Source organism: Mesitornis unicolor, unplaced genomic scaffold, assembly GCF_000695765.1.
Source record: "Mesitornis unicolor isolate BGI_N332 unplaced genomic scaffold, ASM69576v1 scaffold38291, whole genome shotgun sequence".
Taxonomy (NCBI): domain Eukaryota; kingdom Metazoa; phylum Chordata; class Aves; order Mesitornithiformes; family Mesitornithidae; genus Mesitornis; species Mesitornis unicolor.
The window spans coordinates 78,023-89,736 of record NW_010165187.1 but is presented as its reverse complement, the minus strand read 5'-3'; positions in this window follow the sequence as shown (position 1 = coordinate 89,736).

The following is an 11,714-nucleotide window of genomic DNA, read 5'->3' as shown; positions in this document are numbered from 1 at the left end:
TCCCATCCTTCCAGCTGCCCCAGAGGGATTTGCTTTCCCATAGAGGTCCAGTTCAGTGCTAGTTATAAGGAGTGCTGATTTTTTGATGATGGCAGCATCATTGACCTGGAGAGGTAGAGCATCTCCTCTTTCTTGCTGTAACTGTGGAAATACAAAACTTCTGGTGAAACCTGTGCCCTTGCTGCAGGCTTTGCTTGTCTGTGGGGAGACAAACATGCCCATTGCAGAGCAGGCATCCCAGGCGTAGGTTGTCTCCTGCACTGAAATTGGGGCTTCACAGACACCTGGCTGTTTTTTCCCTATTTTGAGTTATCTCTGCTTGCTGGGAGAAGAGATTGGAGGAACAAGGCTGGGATACTTTCCCTGCCATCTGCCTTAAGGCAGCAGGCTTGAAAGTTGGCACAGTTAATTCTTCATCTTTGCCAAGCTCTGTTAATAGAGAACAGCTCCTCCTGAATAGAAGGCAGTTCATGTTACATAAATAGTGGAGAAGGGGGAGAGGCCAATGTGTTTGTAGGGGGTGACAGACATACTGGCAGTCGTCTGGTTCTTAAACTGCTGCTGGTCTTGACTCTCTGCTTTTTTATGGGGTGAGTCAGAGGTGAGAATAATTTATTTTCTGCCTGGACTAGAGGGTTGGATGCTGTTGCTTCTGGGGTCTGGTTCTGCAGCTGCGGTCTCACTCTGTGTAAATGCAGTCACATCAGTGATGTCACTTTGGATTTGATACTGGGAATGTGATCTCAGGATCTACCTGCTAAGACAACTACGTGTACGAGCTTGTATGAGCTTCAGGGCATCCTGTCTGCTGTCACAGACTTTCTTCCCATCTTACCTTTGCATAGCAGAAATTTATTTGACTTGAACACAGAGTAGGGTTCCAGGAGATCTCTAATTTTACTCTGAGCTCACTTGACTGTCTGATGTTGGGCTAGCAAGTCACAGAGTCTGTTTCTTCATCTATATGTGGTAGTATATATTTAATCAATAATAATAATGCTCTGCATTAAATTGGTACTTGCATTTCCAGGATCATTTGGCTCAATACATTGTTTCTTTTGCAGTCTATGTACACAAATGTATCATAGGAGCCCTGTTTGCCCCTGCCTTCCCAAGTTCTTAGAGGATCTGTATGTTTGAAGACCCATGACAGAGAAGGAAATTCATGCGTTAGCATTACAGGCATCTGCTAGCCATTAACTTCTTTCCACTTTATGATGCTGAGCATAGGAGGAGCTGGGACATCTGATAATCAAAGCAGAGGACTGGGAAGAGTTGAGTCCTATTGTTGCTCTGTCACAAATCTTGTGATTTTGAGCAGATCTGGAAGGTCACTGTAGCAAAGATAACTCTGGGTTTTGGATGCTTCAGTTCCTGGGCACCCAGTTTGTGGTGGTGTTAACTGGAGTTGTAGCTACCACTGCTGCTCTCCAAATGGCAACTAAACCCAGGGTTCACTTGACAATATTAGTTGTAACTTGCCTGGTCTGAATTTAGCTTCTGTTAAAGTCAGCAAAAGTTATGGCTGAATTCCAGCAGAGCTAGAGCTAGACTGTGGAGCCTTAATTCATTTGTAAACTCGCATATAATCCAACCTATTTCCCTAGAGGAATAAGGGAATTGGATCCAATAGGTGTTTGCAAAGGGTTTATGCAGTCTCTGATAGAAGCTGATATGATGCACAAATCCAAAGTGCTCTTTGCTCCTAAGGGGATGTGCTGTATGTTGGCTTGTTTCTTGGCTGTGTTTTACACCCAGGAGCTGAGAGTGAATTGCTTTTGAGTGCTGTATTAAGGTCTGTGGAGACAATTTGAAGAGAAAACCAAAACACCACCTAATCCTTTCTACTGCTTGGGGTACTGCTGAACATGCAGCGCACTTGATTCCCTGAATCAAATAATTTTGTCTTTTTCTTCCTCTTTTTAACAAGGCAAATGAATTCCTGAAGAAGATGGGGCTGCAAACTCAGATTTGAACTAGAGCCCAACGGGCCATTTGAAACATGTCAGAGAAAAGCCCAAAGCAACCCTGGCTCCTGCTTCTAAATTGAATCTGACCAAATCTTCTGTCTTTGTATTTCCTCTGCCACCTCTTTCCCTCCACCTCCCCACTTGCACACCCTCCCACTTGCTTTCCAGCTGACAACTCATGTGCCAAGTTTAATCTCCAAGCCAATTTTTATGGCTGAGTTGAAATGGGAAGGTGGACAGGCCCACAGGAGCATGAAAGTGACTCAATAAAACAGTGGGCTCCATTTAAACTGTGGGCCCTGAGTCTGGACAATATAGACAGCAGCTTGCTTTGAAAGCTGAATCTGTTTTGCTGCAAAGCTTGAGCTAGGTCTTGAACGGTGAAGAAAGCTGCTCCTTCTGTTGCTTCCTGCCGATGGTTGCAATTTCCAAATTCCAGGCCCAGGCACTGTGAGTTGTGGTTCTTCAGGACCAATTGAGCACTTGTCAGAGCCTTGAACTCACCTGAGTGTTAAATCTATGGATGTGCTTTTGAATGGAGTGTCTCAGAATCTGGTGGATATGCTTCCAGCCATTTTTTTCCACATCCAAACTGAATTTTACTTCGAAGACCATCACTTTCTCCCAATCCTAATCCTTACATCTTGGCTCTGTCACTTCACATGGGGCTCTTTGAGGCAGGCTACAAGTGGGCAGCTGAGCTGTGGTCTTTGGTGGGCTCTAGTCCATTTCACTTTTGTCACTGATGTCGATATACCTGTACGCAGAGTATGGTAGAAACACTACAGCATCATAGGGAGCTATAAAACACCAGCCTATGACAACTAGAAGCAAGATATATCAGCAGGTAAATGTTTCATCCTCTGTGGCACTGCTTAAGCTGAAGAAAAGAGGCTTCATTCCTATAAATCTGCTACATGGAACCAATTTCTTGGTGAAAGTTACCTCGCACTAACTGTAAAGTTCGTAGCATAAGTTTTGGTGTAAGTGGTGCAGTAAAGCATTTGACCTTATTTAGATTCCAGTAACAGAGAGCTATACTGTTAAGTACCAGAGACAGATGAAGTTAAGTCTGTGATGACATTTCCTTTACAGACCTCTTGCTGTATCTTGTATTTCTCCTGTATTTCTGATGTGTTGTGGGGGAGATCATTCCTTCTGGATCCAAATCTTGGCACATATGCAGCCACATTCATTCCTCCGTGTACACCACCTGCCTACATTCCCATCTCTTTGGTTATGTTGCAGAGTCTGGTACTGTTTGCATTTCCATTCCTCTGGCTGATTTGGGGAGTGCCTGCAGGGAGTTTGCTTCCCTACTCAGTCAACTGAGCCTTGTTTCCACTTCAGCATAGGGCAGTGGAGTGAGTCCCTTTGAAAATCAATCTGCAAATGTCTGTGCAAGAATAACATATGTTTGCTTTTGGAGAGGAATCCCAGGAGGCTTTAGGACAAGGCATGTTGTGAAAGGGTGGAAGATGGGGTCTCAGACTCCAGGATATGAGAGCCATTCAGGAACAAATGATGTGGTTTACCTCAGGAAAGCTAGAAAAACTAATAGCAGAGCCAGGAATGTTTCTTTTGTTTTTCTCTGTGTTTTAACTGCAGGGCTCAGTCCAGCAGTTGGCACAAGTAGCATCTCAGCCTGTGAATGCCTGGCTGAGGAGTGTGGGATGCAGTTAAGGAACTGGGAACCATTGTCTGAAATGCTTTGATCCTTTGCTGGACGGCAGTTCTTTGATATCCTATGGGTTGGATGATTGCTTTTCATGAGCTCCTGAGCTCATGGAGCTTGCATGGCTGATAATCTCTGAATCTCTGGTAGAAGGGCAATAGGGACAAGGATGGTGTCTTCCCCTTGCTGAACTGTGCTAGGCTTAGATCACACTCCTCCATGTCTGTGCTGGCAGGGAGGAGAAGAGGGGAGAGAAAAGGGACACAGCTGCTGTCTCGGCTCAGTCCTGGTGGCCTAAATCTGATTCCTATAGACATGGCTTCACTGGCAGCTTCTGGGAGCTGCCTCCAGCAACATTTCCCTCCCTAGCACAGGGACTAACAGGAACCAGCTCTTACCAGCTCTTGTCTGTATTAGGAAGCATCCTGGACTCTCCCTGAGATTAATGTGTCATTAAAGCCAGTTTGCTTTTTTCCGAGCCCATGCCCCCTCCTCTGCTAACAGTCTGCAGGACTGTGCTCATTGAGCTGTGGTAACATTTAATGTGAGTTTCTGCATGGTTGGTACAGCTGGCAGTAAGCTTTAAGTCCTTGTACTGGCAGGGGATCTGCTGACGTGCTGCTCAGGCACTGAGGCGTCTTGTCTCGTCTCCACATCCTCCTCTTCCCTTCAGGAAGTTTTCCTTCTGTTTTCAAAAGCCTTGTGTTCACCCAGATCCTGCTCTGGAGCAGTCAGCTGTAGCACTAGAGGTTCTCCAGCATCTGAGTTTTGTACCTCTGCTTCCAGATTTCTCACTGATCCTGGGAAGATGAAAAAGCAGTGCTAGTTAATCTAATTCTAGAAGCAGGATGTTTCCATGGGAGGAGAGCAGTAGCTGTGTATGTTTCAGGGAGAGAGAAGTGTGGGAGATAAGAAAGATGTACCTGCTCAAATCCCACTTACAGGCTGCTGAGAGCCAGCTGGCTACAAAGCTACTTTGTGAGCCCAGTAGTAAGTTTTCCATGGGTAACAACAGAGCATAGTTTGTTGTGGCTATTCCCACTCAGCTGTTGTGACTGTCAGGATGAATTCTCCTCGAAACCTAGGCCTTCATACTCTTGGAAATAAAAGGCCATGTCTATACCACAGGTGAGCTCAACTCAGTGCATGGAGCTGGAATGGTGAATGTCCGACCTCAGGTATGTCTTCTGCTCTCTCATTTATGAGAGGACTACAGAATCACCCACTCCTCTCTCATGCTGAGATGTGGAAAGCCCTGCTGAAGAACTGAGTATGACTGAAATGCTGTGGGGGCTGTGTCCCCATCACAGACTGCAGTCCTTACAGCCTTCCTGTTGTGAATCTGGCATTTTCTGATGTCAGTAAATTATAGCAGCAAAAAATGCAAGACCTTTCAATCCATCAGTGAGGCTTGGTCTCATTTGGAGTAAGGCACTGACCCATATCACTCTAAGACATGTGTAGGTGGGACTTGATACCTGTACCTCCTTTTCCTGGGAGGCCAGAGCACGATGAGCAGAGTTGGCTGAATACAGACACCTGAGGTGAAGGAGAGTGCTTGCAACATCTTCTTATAACCTTAATAGTACTTTTTATGTTGGAGTGGCAAGAAGTGGAGATGAAATAGCTGCCTGTGCTGTGATGGGCAAGAAGGACTGGCAGCAGAGATTCCCGTTTCTGTGCTACCTTTCACGTTGCTGCCCACAGAAGCACAGCCAGCAAAGTTCCCTCAGCACTAACTGCTGCTTAGGCTGCTGGCAAGAAAGCAGCTTGGATGGACAGTGAGGAAGTAGTTCTCAGCAATGAACTAGCAGCTTATGGGGAGACTCTGGAGAGGGGCCTTTAGGAGGGAGTGTTTTGATCAGTCCCAGAAGCACAGTGCGCACACAAGCAGGCTATTGCTGGGGAGCTGCAGATGGAGCAGAGCACACAGCCAGCCCTTGTCTTTGTACTTCCTCCTGCTGCAGGGAGCAGGTGTGGGGAGCAGGGTCAGAGCTGGGAGCATACAGCTGAGCATAGAGTGCTATCAGTGCCCGCCGTGACGCAAACTGGGGAGCCTGAGCACGGGGTGGAATAATAAATGACAAGCAGGACTTGGCTTTCCTTTTCAGGGTGGCAGCGGTGTCGGAAGCTTGAGTTTATCTATAAAAGAGCAGCATACAAGCTTTGGGGATGGTTTATTCCAGGGGCTTGGCAATTTGTGGATCCTCTCTGTGGTCTGAAATTCCTTCCTGGTGTGAGTGATGCTGCTTGGGATAATAATACAAGGCCATGGTTTGTGACAGCCATCTGTATTTAATGATCTGTCAAGGCTTTGCTATGAACACAGGTGCTCAGGGATAGATGCTGGAGCACGGAAATCCACCCACCTTTAACAATCTTGTTATCTTGGGCCCTAGTAGGTGGGATCCAGGGTGCTTTTGAAGCCTGTCAAGGCACCCAAAGGCACACAGTTGATCCAGAAGCCAACCCTTCACTTAACAACAGCAAGTGGCTGGAATGCAGACAAAATCTAAGTCATTTTTGTAGTGGTTAGGTAAGTAATATCTGAAGCAGATCAGAGTCTCAGCTTGCTTGGTGCCTGTGTGCAGAAGCTTCTAAGTGCCACATGCCTGAGTGACAGCGGGGCCTTATCATTAACACAAGCAAGTAACTCAAGTGGTAAACATGGCACAAGGCTGCAAGGCATGTTCGTGAGATTATAACCAAGGAGCTGTCTTCCAACAGCCACAATCATTAGTTACAATAACAAGGAGCAAGTTATTTTATTATGAAATGAATTTTCTTTGGCAATGACTTCCATGTTAGGGAAGTAGGTTTACTTCTGGAGTGATCCTGAGATGGCAGGGCACTGAATGTGTATGGTTTGATACCAGCAAATCCTGGTGTCCTTTCTCTTTGAAAAGTGCCAGTGTCGGTGCTTTGAAGCAACTATTGGGGCAATTTATTATGTCCTTCTGGATTTTTTTTAAAAATCTCTCATGATACAGGTTCTTCCTGGAGTCACTTGGGAAGTAGCCTCCTAGGACAGACCTCACAGCTGGTACTTGCTGGAGCTGGCTCAGTTTCCCAGAGTAGTGCCATATGGAGGTCTCTCCCTGATCCAAAGCCGTGTCCCCTGTTCTCCAGCCTGTTCCTTGTACACATGGCCAGATTAGAAGTAAAGGGAGATGAGAGAACTGATGGTTCTTGAGCTCTCTGGAACTGATAAGCCTTTCTGAGGTGTGCCAGTACTGGCAGGCGTGTCACTGGTTAGCACAGACAGTGTGAAATTGGCTCTCATTGTGGAGGTTGGATGTCCATCACCAGCATAGAGGTTATGTTGCACAGTGATGGTTACGCTTGATGTTACAGCTCAAATTATGCTCACAGAACTACGCGGAGTTTGCAGTTTGTTGCACTCAGCCCCCATCTGTGCCATTCTGTGCACTCTAAGGAACTAGGTATCTTGTGGGTCTTAAACTAGGCACCCAAATTAAGTGTCTGGTTTTTTTCCTTCTGTTCTCCCGCATCTGTCAGATCTGGACTATACCACCCCCTCCTTCTCAGAGATGCTAGGAGAAGATGCAGTGCAGTCCTGTTTGTTCAGCTCTCAGAGTTTGTCGTGACAGGCAGTGCTGAAAAGCTCATGAGGAAATTAATAATTCTGCCTCTGAGCCAGGCTTGAGCAGCGTGCAGGAAATGAGGCGTGAGACCACACGCTGAACAATGAGGAGAGAACAAGGTAGTGAATAGCTGCTGGGTTTGGGAAGCATCATCCATCGCATGCACTGGTGGAGGCCAGAGTCCTTGCCTTTGGACTGTGCTTGGAAGCAAAACTGCACTGCAAAGCATTTATAGAAGGGGGGCAAATTGAGGATGCTGTGTCAGCCCTGAATTTGGCATTTCCTGAATGGTGAGTACTTGACTTTGCAGCTAATCTTTCCTCGCTGTTTTTGGCATGCAATTATGAGTAGATCTAATCAGTGCTTGTCAGACACCTGGAACAGCAGGCAGGTGCAGGCAGGAGATCCTCAATGTCGTAGGCTGAGAGTACTCCAAGCAGCCTTTGTCCATTATGAAAGCATGTGGATAGATCTGACTGGTGTGACTGTGCACGCATGTACTTGATTTCATAAAGCTAGGGAGATCAGGCAATCCTCCATCCTGTATGCAGCCCTATCTATTGTCTTGCCTCCTGTGGGCAAGTGGAATTGCAGGCAATAGAACTTTGCGTGTATTTTTCTTAAATAATTTTGTTGAACTTTTTTTTTCCCAGCAAACACATACTCACATCATTGCACTGCAATTCCAACAGCAATGTGCTGCTGAAGCATTTTGATGTCCTTCTGATCTGCCAAAGTGCCGGGGGTCTGGCAATGTTTTTGTGCATCTTACCCAAGGATTTAAAGCATATAGGAAGGGAAATGCAAAGGGCCTAGAAAGAAGACAGATTAAAGCCTTGTTGCTGCATTGTGCTGTACAGCTGGAAAAGTAGACTTGCTTGTTTAATAATGATGGAGCCAGCCCAGCCAGCAGCTTAAACCTGCCTTTAAGCAGCATATGCATCTCTGGGCTTGTATCCTCAGGCACAGGTTCTGGTCGATGGCTGAATTAAGCCTATGTTTTCAGAAGTATTGCAGGAGATTCCGGGTCAGGTGCCTCATCTGACGTGTCCTGGGCCTGTTTTGCTTTTCCAGGAATGCAGCACCTCTGAAAGTCAAACCTCCAGTTACAGGCCCAGAAATGGTGTCCAATTCCTCCTTGCTGTTTCATATTCCCTGCTCATGAATGGTAGTCTGCCCTGGGAAACGGCAACGTACAACTTACTCCATGCACTCAGTTACTGCTGTGTTGATAAAGGGGAGAGCAGGGACCTGAGAAAGCCCTTCTTGGTTATTTTTTAAAATACTTCTGGACTCAGTGATTCGAGTGCAGAGCAAAACTCTGGTGCTGAGTCTCAGTGTGACTGTGGATCCCTGCTTTAGAGTGGGTATGCATTAATGATGCCCTCCAGTTGTTGTACACAGCCAGAGTTGTGTACAGTGTTCTTCAGCATAACAGGGCCTGGGAGGCACCGAGTCCATCTCTGCTATCAACTGTGCATCGTTACAGAGAGGCAGCTTTTTGCAGGAGCTGGATCCTCTTAGCATGATTTTGCAAGCACAAAGGCCGTTTCTCTCTCTCATAGAGGAAGTTTATATAGCTAAGAAAGGGGCCTAAAGCTGCCTTTGGTAGAAACTCCAAGTGTTTTCAGGAATACAAATAGGACCACAAAACTGCTAGCTCTGCTCTGAAAGCTTTGCCCATGGGAGAAATGAATGTGAAGTTTAATTATTTTGTCGATAGGAATCTCCCATATTACAGAAATTGTCTTTCCCTCCCCTTGTAGCCTTGTGCTTTATTTCTTTTTTCTTTCTAGCTTGCTGATGCACAAGGCTTCCTTTTTCCTGTGAGAAGGAACAACTGAGTAATTGAAATGGAACACTAGTGAGGATTTTTTAATCTGAAAGTCAGCATTAATTAGTCAGGTCGGGTGTAATTAGCTTCCTCATCTGTCACTGTCTTTCCCCAACTTGTCAATGACTTTCTTCTATCCTAGATTTCACTGAAAAAGAACTCTGCCACATGGGAGCTGCATGGGTGTTTTTCCTGGTTGGGGTGCAAGTGAGTGACAGTCCCTGCAGGGCTCTTGGGGTCTGAGCTGGATCCTACTTACTGCAGTCAAGGGCAAAACTCTTCCTGATCTTAAGGTCTCCCAGGTTTGGCTTTGTCCCTTCTTTTCTGCTGTGTGTCAGGTTCACAGGAGTCATAATTATTCCTGCCCATTGCCACTGAAAAAATAGCCTTGGCAAGGAGACCTTCTTGTTTTCCTTTTAGTCCTATTTCCACACTGTTGCTGTGGCTGCGAAGAGGCAAACCAGATCATCAGCTGACTCCTGGCATTATTGGTATCTTCCATAAAGCTGTATGTCTTTGTACCAACACAGGGTTGGAAGATGTGAGTCTCTTCATGGCCACATCTCTTTGCTGTGATGGATTTTCTGAACTTACATCTTCAGAGCAGGAAGCGTCTTCATCCTGGGAGGATGTTGAAACTAATCCAGGGCTCCTAGGAGTGCTCTTATCCTCTGCTCCTTCCAACGCGGAGCAGGCTGAGCCTGCGCAAAAGTGAGACAGAGCTTTGATGAGGGCTGCAGGATTCGGTCCACTGTGCATATCCTAGAATTCAAAAAGTAGCTGGGCTACACTTTAATGTTGGGAGTCCCTGGGTAGTACAGGAAATGGTGAAGGGAAAACAGGCCAGGCCCCAAGTAGAATTCAAGCAGAAAAAATGCATTTCACCCCGCTTCTGGCTGATTTCAGGGTTTATCTCCCCCGCCAATTCAGTTTGCCGTGTTTTGAGTTGGATAAGCTTTCATCCTGACCTAGGCAGGAGCTGACGAAGGCAGTAAAGCCAGATGAGTCCCAAGGGCAATCCTAAGAGAGCTGTGTCTGGCTTTGCAGCTGCATCATGTGGTAAACTCTCTTTTGAAGGGAGTTCAGAGCTGTGGTAGAACTAGGGCAGGATGCACCCACAAGCTCCCACTCATGCAAAGGGAGGCTGTCACCATCAGGGACAACACAGCCCAGGTGCCTCCCTCCCTGCCCTTCCCTTTCTACCTGAACCAAATCTTGATCCTTCCCTGACTCAGTTCTCATGTGAGTGCACATAATCCTGGTGCTTTTCCAGCATTTGCTGTGCCGGGGTTTACACCAGCATCATAATTTGACCTAGTCTTTAACTAGAGCATGTGTTGGTCTTCATACATTGTGAAGGTGGGGTTTTTTGTGGTGACCATGAGAGTGGGTGGTAGAGCCAGAGGGAGGTACTTGAGGTCTAATCCCTTCCTTGAGTAGAGGTTTTAGCTCTGGTTAAAAAATAAGATGGTATGATCCTTTTTCTGCTGGTTTATTACTGTCTCAGTCTCTGTCGTTTCCCTTTCTTGTCACGTGCAGGCTCTTCTGTTTCAGGATTAGAATCTTTTCCCTCCTGCTCCTCAGTAGCTCAATAAATGGGAAATTATTATGGCTTTTTACCTCTCTTTCTAAAGAGAGGATACATATGCTTGATCAGGTTTCGCAGTAACTCCATTCTGTGGAAGGAGAGCCCAGGCCAATGGAAGAAAGGGAAACTGGGTGGAGTGGAGGTAACTGCATGTACACACCAACTTCCCCGCATGGGATGAATGAGGTTTGCACCTACATTCATGCAGCACCAGTCTGCGCTGCTAGCATGAGCTGAAGTTGTAGTCTGGTTGTCCCTTAGAGGCAGAAGGGTGGCAGTACTTGTCAGCCAAGCAATGGATGGGAGTTAATGCACTGGCCAAGTGCTTACGTGTGCTGAGGATGCCAAGGTGAGCAGTGTGGAGTGAGCTGGGGCTGGCGCTGTGCTCTGTTCAGGGGAAATGATGTGCCAGCAGGTTTTGGACACAAGAGGATGTCACTGGCCTCCACTGCTTTGTCAGCATTGATGGGATTATGACTGCTCTGCTGGAAGAGTTTGAGAGTGTAGAGTGTGGGAGAGAAGGCAGGACTGCAATAAGGAGCAGCTGAGAGAGGATTTATTGGCAGGTTCAGGGACTTGGGAAAGCCTTCTCCCTGTTGTGATGCAAGTAAGGCTCTGTAAGCAACAACAGAAGAGCATGTGAGTGTGCATGTCCATGAAGTTGAGGTGAAGGAGCACCTGCACATCTGTAGCTGTCTTGAGCAGCATTGTTTCTATGTTCTTGGCTTGCCCTGGGGCCCAAGGCTCACATAGTGATGTGTGTCTGTTCAGGGAAACTTTCAGACGCTCCCTGGCTGTTTAGGTTTATGCACCCTGAATATTAAAGAAATTTTAATGGACATGAAAACCAGCTAGTTTTATCTTGGCCCTCCAGAGACTTTTTTCTTGCTGTCTAACTGCTCTGCATGTGAAGGTGGAAACAACACAAGAGTTTGGTGAGCTGCCCTCTCCTCACCCTATTTCTTAGCCTCCTGTGGGTGTGGAGGCTTGGCAGAAGAGGGACTGTGGCCATCTGCACTGTGAGGTTGCAGAGCAGGAGGAG